Here is a 12132-nt window from a genome sequence, read left to right as displayed (position 1 = left end):
AACACAGATAGAAAAGGAAATGTATTTATTTATTTATTCATTAATACGGACAAAAGTCCAATTCACAATATATTTGTATAGATTACAATAATATAATATAATTTAAAATAATAAAATATAACATAATAATAGATGAAACGATTAATATATAGAATAATAGGAATAATAATAATAATAATAATAACAAAAACAAAAATGATTTTGGATTACAATAACACAAAACAGGGAATCGATGTTTCAGATCAACTAAACAGTTATTATAATCCTAACCTAACCTAACCGTCTGCGCCGTCGAAATGGTCACGTAAAATGGATCGACCATCACCGACGTCATTAGTCTCAGCTGTGCAAGTACCGGCGCCGTCGCCGCACACAGTGTCGTGTCAATACTGCAATAAGTCACACGCGCTTGATGTGTGCCGTAAATTTAGTTCACTACCCGCGGATGAACGCACGAAATGGGCGCGTGCTCACAGTATTTGTTTCTCGTGTCTCAGTCCTGGTCATTGGTCACCTAGTTGTAAGGCGCCCGCCAAATGTGCAATTTGTTCACGCCGTCATCATAGTTTGTTGCATCCGACGGCTACGGGCGTTGCTCCGTCTTCGGAGGCGGAGTCAGCTGCCATCCCCACATCGCTACTATCCGGGCTCGGGTCGCCGTCCGTTGTGCTTGGCACGGCGTTGGTACATATACGCGATCGTTCTGGGAGTTTCCAAGTGGCCCGCGCGTTGATCGATTCGGCCTCACAAATAAACGCGATTTCAATGCCATGCGCGAAGCGGCTAGGTCTCCGTTGGTCAACTTGGTCGGCACCAATTTCGGGTTTAGCTGGCGTGCCGGTAGTCACGGTACAAGGACGAGTCGATTGCCATGTTGTGCCGCGCTATGCGTCCGATCCAGTTTTAGCGTTCGAGTCATGGGTTCTACTTGGGCGAGTACTCGAGGTGCTACCAGGTGCGGATGGTGTGGTGAGAGTTGTGCGCGTTCTGACCTCGCGCGGTATAGTCACTCGTCCTGCTGCTAAGCTCGTGTTATTACCTGGTAATGGTACAGGTCCCCTTATTTAATTATGTTTAATTGCCATACGGCCTATTATTTTGTATTTTTCTTGCAATTATTACCTATTTCATTCTATTGAATTATTACCCTTTATTAACTATGTTATCATATCAAATTATTATTCGCCGTACCTATTGGTTTGTGTTATTTATTTTTTTGTATTATTTATCCGTGACCATATTGTCAATTATTAACGTGCTTAACGTTACCAATTATTATTCATCCATTGTGTCCTTTTTCACATTTTGGTACAATTGTTATTTTTATGATATATTTAATTTGTCTTTGTTTTATTTACATTTATATTTTTGTTATTTTTCGGCCTTTAACTTTATATACAATAGGTACAAGTATCGGCGGCGTTCAGAATTGATGTGATGCTGCGCCTCCCATGGGGGAGTATGTTCGAACTTGCCGCCGTTTTCGTTGCGACAGTCAGCAACCGGTCCGCGAGACAGCGCAACGCGCAGCCCACGGACGCCGGCCTCCGGCAGAGTCGCCGCCGGCGACTTATTTTTTGTCTTTGCCCTACGCTCTACGCGAGCAGACCGTGCGAGTTGCCGTGTGCCGTTTTTGTGCCGTTTTGTGCCGGCCGTTGTTTTGTGCCGTTAAGTCGATAGCCGCCTGTGGTATCCGCGCATATTGTTACGTACCTACTACCTCGTTGTGTATTATTATTTCGCGCTCACGCGATTATCGCGTATATCGTCCACTGCCGAAATTATTATTGCGTGTGTTCCGCGTTCGACGACGTTTTCAGTGCCGGGATTACGTACTTTGCGCCTTACGTAATCCGGTCAATTACGTAATCCGGCCGCTTGCCATCGTCCGGTGTCGCAGTCGCCGCCGCCAACAGCCGCCGCTCCCCGTTCACCTGCGTGTCGTCGCATAGCCGCATCAGCTGTTGCAGCCGCAGCCGCTGCTGCCGATACCCCGCCCCGCCGCGGCGTATGTGCCGATCGGTAATGTATATGTCTACTGTCATAATCGTCATTGTTGTTATTATTGTTTTAAGTCGTGCTCGGGAATAGACGTTTTCCCGACCGACATATACACATTTGTTGTAGCGTAATATATTATTGTCATTTATATACGACGTGCTAGTATTTATATTTAGTGGTCACCTATCCCGTCCCAAGTTGAACACCATTTTCTCTATATTTAAGTAGCTGCCCGGCCAAATGCAAGCTAATAGCCGGCAGCCCAAACAATTTCAATGCATTTTCTTGAACAGTTTGATAGACAAAATGGAAAAATACAAAGAAAAAGATGTCATGGGTGCTATTCAAGTCTTCGTGAAGATGGACAGTTGAGTGCAGAAGAACCTAGCCTGGAAAAAAAGCAAAAAAAGTTAACACACATTGTAAAGTATGTGGTTATGTTTATTGTATAATTTGATACAACAAAAGCCATTAGTTTTACGAATACAATATAATGAAATATAATATACAATAAATAATTTATACATATTATGCATGTATTTTTATTAGCTTATAACAATTACAAACATATAAAACTATATATCATTAGAAAGCTTATCATCCCCCCAGTCCAACTGTGTTATTATGAATTTCATAGCATTTAGTCCATTCAAATAAATCTACAGGGAAATAAATGTATGAAATGAACCACATATGGGTCATGGACTGATGAAATAGGTTTGACGTGACCCACATATGGGTCAAAGGACTGATAAGTTTTGATTTAATTTAACACATGGACAGTGAACGTGTTTTAATCATATAACAGTCACACGGGCATGTAACAGTTGCCCCCAAAAGTACCTTTTTTTATACCAATTCCACCCAAACTACCTAGAGCAAAATGTACCAGTTGCCCTCCACCAAATGTACCCGTTCCCCCCAACCGAATGTACCAGTTGCCCTAATATCTTAATATATACACGATTACAATGCATAGTCCATAAAATAGGGGAGGTAAATATATAAATATAAATAAAAATATTTATAAAAATAATGTAAAATAGTAAAACTAGTAAAATTATAGAATCAAATTTTGATATTTGCAATTATATATGATATTGTATTTTGTAATAAATAATAAATATAAATTATTATTCAAATAATATGGATAAAATGAAAATCGTATTAATTATAATACTTGGTGCAACGCGAGGATTTTACCAAAACACGTAAATTTAGACGCGTCTAAGTGGATAGCCGATTTATCACGTGGGTAACGAGTAACGACAATAATATTAGGGTTTATCGGAATACGGTAGTTATTATCATTTATTAAACCTATATTTATTAGTATTTTTATGGTTGTTAGAAATTATTATATGATACGATGTATACCTACGTCTTTGATAGGTACATTTTAGTAGACGAAAAGCACTGACGTTGTTAACACGATGGAAAATATTACGCGAGTGTATAGTGAAAAGGGCAAGGTTTTGTTAGTTTGAAATAATTATACATTTTAGAAAGATCGCATTACACAAGCGGGTGTGAAATGGCGATGTACATTAAAGTCGTGTACGTCAAACCTGTTTGTGAGTGGAGATGAAACGGTGCTTTTAAAATCGGTTATCGAACACAAACACATTTTTTTGGTTTTCAATTAATTATAAATTATAATAATTATAATTTCATTGACTTCTTCATATTATTTTTTTGGTATAATTCTAAGTATACTAATTTTTTGTTAACAAATTATCACATTGATTGCCACATAATTATAATATTTATTATTTTATCGGCTATTGTATTCATAATATTTTGTAAGTAATTATTACAAAATAAATTATTAAGTAGGTATATATAATTCCAAGCATATGCATTTTTTTCTTTCATTTTCTACTATTTTACAAAATTTTTATAAATAATTTATAAAAAAAAAATCAGAAATATTAAATATTTTAATTAGTAAATAATAATTTATAATAATAGTTATTATATTGCATATTCTCAGAAAATATTAAATAACTATATTATTGTCTAAAATGTTATAAGGGTTACTGTTAATATTACTTTCTTACAATATTGTATCGTACGTGTTGTTTGAAATTTTGAATAAAATATTAACTATCAACTTACCTAATAGGGACACGTTACATTCAAAATGGAGTCATTTAAATAAATATATTAAAGATACGTCGCGGGCCGTGATTATAAGTATAACAAGTATACAAATCAAAAACGTACAGGTTAATAAAAAATTAATTTTAAAAAGAAAAAGATTTATTCTTGTTGGTGTTGCACAATATTCTATAAATTTACCAGTTACAGAAATAGTTAATAGTGTAAAACCGTAAAGAGAATAGATAGAGATCATGGACTGAAACTTGAAATATTATGTTTTGAAATGTTTGGTAAACTATTATGGTTTTATAACGATTATTTAAGTATGAATTTTGAAAAGCTTAATTTTTTGATTGCATTATTTTACTTTTGATATTCATTCGATATATCAAATACAGCTCACTAGGTACTGACTACTAAAATGGTAAAATATATAATAACACAAAATTTGTAAATATTTTGACTATGGGGGGTTGTGGGGCAGACCCCCACTATTGAATTCTAGTAAATGTTCAGAACCCGACCCATAGAAAATTCCTGAGAACGCCACTGCAACAGACAATTTGAAAGTGGTGCATCTAAAAGGCGGAGAAAAATTTCCAAAATAATAACACAACAAAAACACAAAGTAAGTGTGTCATCGCATACACGTCTAGTTATCATATTTGTGTCCTCTCGTTTTAGGAAAATATAGAGATTATACAGCCATTATCATATAAATGATATTTATTATTAATTTATTTTATACTAGCATAGAAGCATACATTAATGATGAATACATCATATTTAAGCGTGGTAGAGTATAGGTATGAGAACAGTGGGTGATTGTATAATTTCATAATATACCTATTAAATTATGGTATTTAAATTTTGTGTTTTTAGTTTGTTTAATAAATAGATAAGTGTTTTGTCGAACAATTTTTTTTTAAGGGGCCTCCAATTGGTAGTTGCACTTTGGCCTTTAAGATTCGGCACTGCATAAGTACAACAAAAACACAAAGTAAGTGCGTCATCGCATACACGTCTAGTCGTAAATTAACTTCAATTTCCTGATTAGTAACTGAAGAATAATCTAGAAAGTGTAGACGTAGGCACGGCTGGAATCGAATTATAATTGGTTATTGTTTTAACGGCAAACGAACTAATAAAGCTACACGGAATGTCAGACTAAAGTCATCGGATTATAATATTATTACTATACCTGCACGGCTGTACCTATACATAAGAAAAGAAACCCGGCGATTAACAAAAAAAAGAAAATCCCAAAAACAATCGATAAATTATGTAAACCTAATAGGTTTATAAGTATTTGATATAATAACAACGAATTCAGACAAAAAACACTAAACGTTATGGCATCTCTATAATATTAACTAAAAACCAAATCGTGAGCATTTATTATATACATAATAAACGATCCATATTGACCAATGACCAATGAATGTCCGTGAAGTAGAGCTCTGCATGGTCCATATTTTTTTGGACCAGACGGGACTAGTTAATTTAATTAAGACCAAGACTGGACTGGACTATCATTAAAACAATTTAACTGGACCGAGACTAGACTGATTTATTTTAGGCTGTTGAAAAAGACTGGGACTGGACCGTTTTATTTTTAAATTTTTAAAAAAGACTGATACTAGACTGTTTAAAAAAAAATATTTTTATCAGGTCCAAAATTACATTAATTAAATTTAAAAAAAATTTCACCATAGAATCAAGATCGATTGGTGTGGACCGATTTTACTTTTACTTCTTAGAACAATACCGAGACTGGTTTAGATTGAAACATTTGAAAAAAACTAATGCCGGGTTTCACGAAAAATGTAGTAATTTAATGGTTCAATAAAATGTCATGTTAAAGGGATCAGCTCACTATTGATTCCTAAAATGTTTAGTGACTGTTCATGAACCTCGATATGAGAATATTAACATTAATAAAGACATTATAATTCAAATAAAAACTATGTTTAGTTTTAACAAAATATGAATTGAGGAAATTATCGGGTTACCTCATTTCTAAAAAGAATATATTAATATAGTTGAAATTTGTTTTTAAGAATAATTACTTTAATTAATTAATTTAGTAGTATTTCATATCATTTTGTAGGTGTATCTACGATCTACCTACAATTTATAATACACCTATATTTATAAAAAATATGCTAAATATAAATGAACTCTAAACCTCGTTTTCCTAATTTTTGCATTATTGAGTTGGGTGTAAGTTCTTCATTTGCATCAAATATGTCCTCTTGAAGTTCAGCATATGTTTTTAAATGTTTTTTCAATAACAGTTGGTATAAAACAACCTTTTGAATAGTCGGATATCATCACCCTCTAGTTCATCAGATGCTTTTTTAAATGGTTCCAAAAAAATTGTAATTTTTTCCATTAATTCTGTATTAATATTTTGTATACGATTGAAATGTTCTCCATATAATTGAATTATTTCTGGAAGTGCTCTTTTCACTGATTGGAACATTAAAAGCCTTGTATTCCACCTCGTTTCAACTTCTTGTACAAGTCCTTGACTAAGTTCACTATTTTTACCCGAGCTTTTCATAAATTTTACCAAATGTTTACATTAGTTTAGTAATATCACTACTGGATTCAAAAGTTTATTACCGTCTTCTTCATGGTTCAAAAATTTTGAATCAAACAGATTTCTTAATACAGTATTAATTAAATGAGCACAGCAGTTAGTCTATTGTTATTTCTGAGAGCTGTTAACATATTGGAACCTTGGTCGGTAACAAAAGTTATATTTGACATTAAATCAAATGTTGGCTCATCTGCTGCATCAGATATTTCACAAAAAAAAATCAACATGAAACGTTTTATATTGTCACCCGTTTTTACTGGAAATAAACCAGTTTTAAGTAGAAGACAGTTTAATTCCCAATTATCACCTATGTAATGCAGAGTTGCCGACATGTAACTATTCTTACGATAATTATCAGTCCACATATCACAGGTTGAAGCACAATATTTTTTGTTTATAATAAAAAATAGATCTTTAAAAAGTTTGTTTCTGATTTCTTTAGTACTTTTTTCAACGTGTCTTGATATGGTAGTCGGGTGAGGCAAAAGGTCCGAAATGTCAATTGGTCCAAACTTTCTACCAGTGTCTAATAAAAACTGACACAAATTCTTCAAACTTTCACCTTCAACATTGGTCTTATATCCATACACCAAAATTCAACGCATTTTTCAATTGCTTTTATGTTTAATTCTTTTGGTACTATTTTTTGTTTTTTACTTTTCTCTTCAATAAATATATCAACAGATCTTTGCAAACCTTTATCTAAACTGCATTTGTGTCTATTAAGTGTAGCTGTCGCTGATTTATTCCCGTAGAGTTCCTTGCAATTTATACAAGCAACATATTCTGTTAAAATTTGTTCGGGAGAATCAGGGTTGTCGATATTTTGAACAATTTGCATAACATTTTGAAATTTTTTCCACGTGTCACTTTTTCCTTCACGAGGCACCAAAATATATTCTCCAGTATCGTGGGTTAATTTTCGTTTAACTGCATTATTAGAATTATTTGTCATGAATGGATGAATTAAAGATTGATTTGTCGTAGATCCAGAAATAGAAGGAAACGAAACAACAGAAGAATCGTCGATCGTGTCATTCGGTATAGGCGTACTGCATATTACGCTGTTTTGATCAGTAGACAAATCATTAGGTGAACTTGCGAAACTCGAATTTAAAAATTCAGAAATTTCTTGAGAATTTATAATTCTAAAATAATGAAAAAATAAATGGAAAAATGTGTGTATTATACAAAATAGTATAAAATATTTCGAAATAAATGAAAAATAGTATATTTTGTTTGAAAATATCAGTGATTGAAAATAACCAACACCTATTTATATATCGATTTATTGATATTTTTATTAGATTCTGAACGGTGTGAGGAATGTATTGATTTTACAATGATGTGTGTTTTTTTTTTTTGTGTCAGTCATCACGATTTGGAATAGTAATAATGCTTTGATTTTCACAAATAGCACCATTTCTGAAAGAGTAGTGAATCTAGTTGGTACTTAAGTGTAAAATTTTCAATACTTTTTAAAAGCGTCGGGAAAAACCCTAAAAAAGTCACAAAAAAACGGGAATTTTCACGCAAAACCAATTTTCGACAAAAATGAAAATTTAATTTTACTGTAACTCAGTAACTAATTACTGTTAACACTTTAAATTCTCACCAAATGTTTATATTATTGTTATCTATACAGGGTTAAATTTTCAAAGTGTTTTGATTTATTTTGAGCTATTTATAGACAATTTAATTTTTCGAATTTTTTAAGTTTTTTTTTTTGAAATATGAATAAAGGTTATTTATGAGTTGTTCTTAGTGTAGTTAAAAAAAATCAAAAACCGTTTGTAACAATTTTTTTATAAGCGATAATAGTTCAAATTATTACGAAATATGCCAAAATCGCAAAAATATGCAAGTAATTTGGCAGTTAAAAATTCATAAATTTTTTTCTTTTCATACCTAAGGTTAAAAACTTTAACACAAGGTCATCCATAACGTTTTCTTCAAGAAATTAAAAAAACTCGATCGTGGTTTTAGAAAAAAATTTTATGAACGTCTAAAATTTAAATTTTTACAAAATTGTGTAAAATAACGATGTATCGAAAAATGATTTTCGATATTTGTTATTATTCAAAAAGTATAAGTCATAGAAACTTGAAAATGTTACCAGTTGTTTAGATTGGCATTTTCATTATATAATTTTATTTTCAAGATATTTCACTAATTTTTAATCTATTTATAGGCATTTGAAATATTCGATTATTTTAATTTTTTTTTTTAAATTTTGTTAAAAAAAAATTCGCTGGGACAAATACTTGAAAATTTAATAAATGATTCCACATGAGTTGTTCCTACTGTCATTCAAAAATTATAAAAAAACATAGGCACAAATTTTTTTTATGAACGTTTGAAATGCATATATTGACAAAATTCGTCAAAATATGAATATTTGCTAATTATTCTGTACTTAAAAATGTATAAATCATTTTTGATTAAGCTAAGAATTGAAAAATTAATACTAGGTTGTCCATAAGTTGAGCTTAGAATAATAAATTATAAAAAAATTGATGATTATTCAATTAAAAAAATTTTACCAGTGTTTAATTTTTAACGAAATCAAAATTCACGCGTTAAAATAAAATAATAACAATATTTAAATATAATATATCCTAGACTGACAAATCATCTCCGTTCAGAATCGTTTTTCGTATTCAATGATACCTATTATCATTGCATTAAAATTAACAAACACATTACAGTGACCTACTCTATGACCGAGGTCCATCCCACCCCCTAATGTACAGCAGACATCCACTTACCCGCTTCTTTTTACGTAAATTCTCCATCTCTAGTCTAATGTATATAATATAAACAACGCAATAAATACTATTTTATTTGATATACAACTTACCAAATATTGGAGATAACAATCGGTTATATTAAAATCTGCTGGTAGGTACTAGGTACTAGAGTAGGTAGTGAGTACTGTCACTTCACACAGCCAAAGTAGAAATGATTGAAATATAGGAACATTAAAATGTAAAATAATTTTTCAATTAATAATTTCTTATTATTGTGTTTACAACTGTACGAATTCAAAATTAAATATTTTAAGTAGGGAATATGGAGTAGACTAGACGGCTAGGTGATGTGTATTAATTATTATGTTATGACTATCGCCTATATTATATTTATAATAAAATGTGTTATTACGATTTACGAATGATGACAGTAAACCCAAAATTAATTAATATCAACAGTCATCGTGCGACGTTCAGTTTATTACTATAGAATTTATAATCAATTACCTAGCTAATAGCTATTGCATACTAGGTACTAGGTAGTACTCAGTACTCATTAGTCACAGAAGTCGCTCAGTAGTTTAATTAAAATAATAATAATAATAGTAAAATACAAATATTATTGCTATATAGTACCTAATACCTATTAACGACGATATTTGACAGAATCGATGAAAGCAAAATGGAAACTGATAAGATATTACATGGGCTCGTATGGCCGTTGACATGTACACAAACCACTTTCTTAGATACAATCGGTCAAATTGCATTTAGAATTTTTCTTTCATGCCCTATATCAAATTGTTCTGCTGAGAGATCTTTTTCAGTATTAAAAAGGTAAAGTCCTATTTGAGATCTAGAACAACAGATGAGACGCTAAATTGTTTGCTTTATCACAACAGTTAAATTATGATGATATCATTGATACCTTTTTCTAATGAAAAAGCACGACGTAAACATTTTTAATTTTAACATATATCTATAATATTCTTTATTAAAATGTTGTCAATTATCCTACAAGGAGATTTTTTGTAGAATTAATAATAAATATGCCTACTATAATAATTATGTAATATTTGCTTCGATGTATATTAATTTTTTTATGTATACCTAATATACCTTTCCGACTATGAGTGTAGTGAAGAATGCAGTGGTTTCACTATCATGTGTTTTTTACACACAGGTTATGAGAGGCAGAGTGACATCCACTTACCCAACTTTTAAGTTTTTTTTTTCTATAAAAATCAATACAATTTTGTTTGTAGTCCAAAAAGCAAGGCAGTGAATTAATAAGTTAATAAGATAAAATTAAGTTACTTTTAACGAAGTTAATTAACGAGTTACTTTTTTTCTTTTATTTGAAGTTAAGGTGAGTTTTGTATATATAATGATTCAGCGTGATATTATCTATCAGGAAAATATAAATTTATATAGTTTAGTTGAGAAATAAAGTTTTTCTACTACTTTTGGTGCGCAGAGTCAAGAAATAACGTATTCACAGCTATGTGTAAGCAGCCTGGACTTAACAAAAATCTATTTAAACCTATTTTCTTTAATATTGCACATATATCGACTTGATATTTTTTTTTTTTACGTTCAGAATTGTATCCTTAGTCACATTTTACTGTTGGAAAATTTCCATCAACCCTTAGACCGAAAAATGGGGTGAAAATTACGATATTTTGGTTGGTCATAAAAAATTTTTTTTCGTTGTAATTAAAAAAATAAAATAACTATAGTACTATGACAAAAATCATAAGTATGTATTCTTCATAAAATGGTCGATCATAAAAATATAAATTCATAAGGTTTAGGTGAAAAACAAAGGAAAATTAAGCTTACGTTCAAATATTAACCGGCTAATATTACGATATTTTGGATTATCACAATATACATTTTTTCGAAGTAATTTAGGAAAAAAAAATCTTTGGTACCACGTCAAAAATAATACTTTCTTAACCGTCATGACCTGGTCTATCAGAAAACTACAAATCTACAAAGTTTAGGTAAGAAATAAAAGTTTTATAGGTTTATGTTCAAACATAAAATAACCCGCAAAAACGATGAAAAAATGCCAAATATTTACGTTCAAAATGTTATTTCTTGAAAAATATTTGAAGTTAAGGTGAGTTTTGTATATATAAAGATTCGGCGTGATATTATCTATCAGGAAAATATAAATTTATATAGTTTAGTTGAGAAATAAAGTTTTTCTACTACTTTTGGTGCGCAGAGTCAAGAAATAACGTATTCACAGCTATGTGTAAGCAGCCTGGACTTAACAAAAATCTATTTAAACCTATTTTCTTTAATATTGCACATATCGACTTGATATTTTTTTTTTTACGTTCAGAATGGTATCCTTAGTCACATTTTACTGTTGGAAAATTTCCATCAACCCTAAGACCGAAAAATGGGGTGAAAATTACGATATTTTGGTTGGTCATAAAAAATTTAGATCAACCCTTAAACCGAAAAATTTGTTAATCGCCGGGTTTCTTTTCTTATGTATAGGTACAGCCGTGCAGGTATAGTAATAATATTATAATCCGATGACCTTAGTCTGACATTCCGTGTAGCTTTATTAGTTCGTTTGCCGTTAAAACAATAACCAATTATAATTCGATTCCAGCCGTGCCTACGTCTACACTTTCTAGATTATTCTTCAGTTAC

This window comes from Metopolophium dirhodum, chromosome 1, assembly GCF_019925205.1.
Source record: "Metopolophium dirhodum isolate CAU chromosome 1, ASM1992520v1, whole genome shotgun sequence".
Lineage (NCBI taxonomy): Eukaryota > Metazoa > Arthropoda > Insecta > Hemiptera > Aphididae > Metopolophium > Metopolophium dirhodum.
This window is presented reverse-complemented; position numbering follows the sequence as displayed.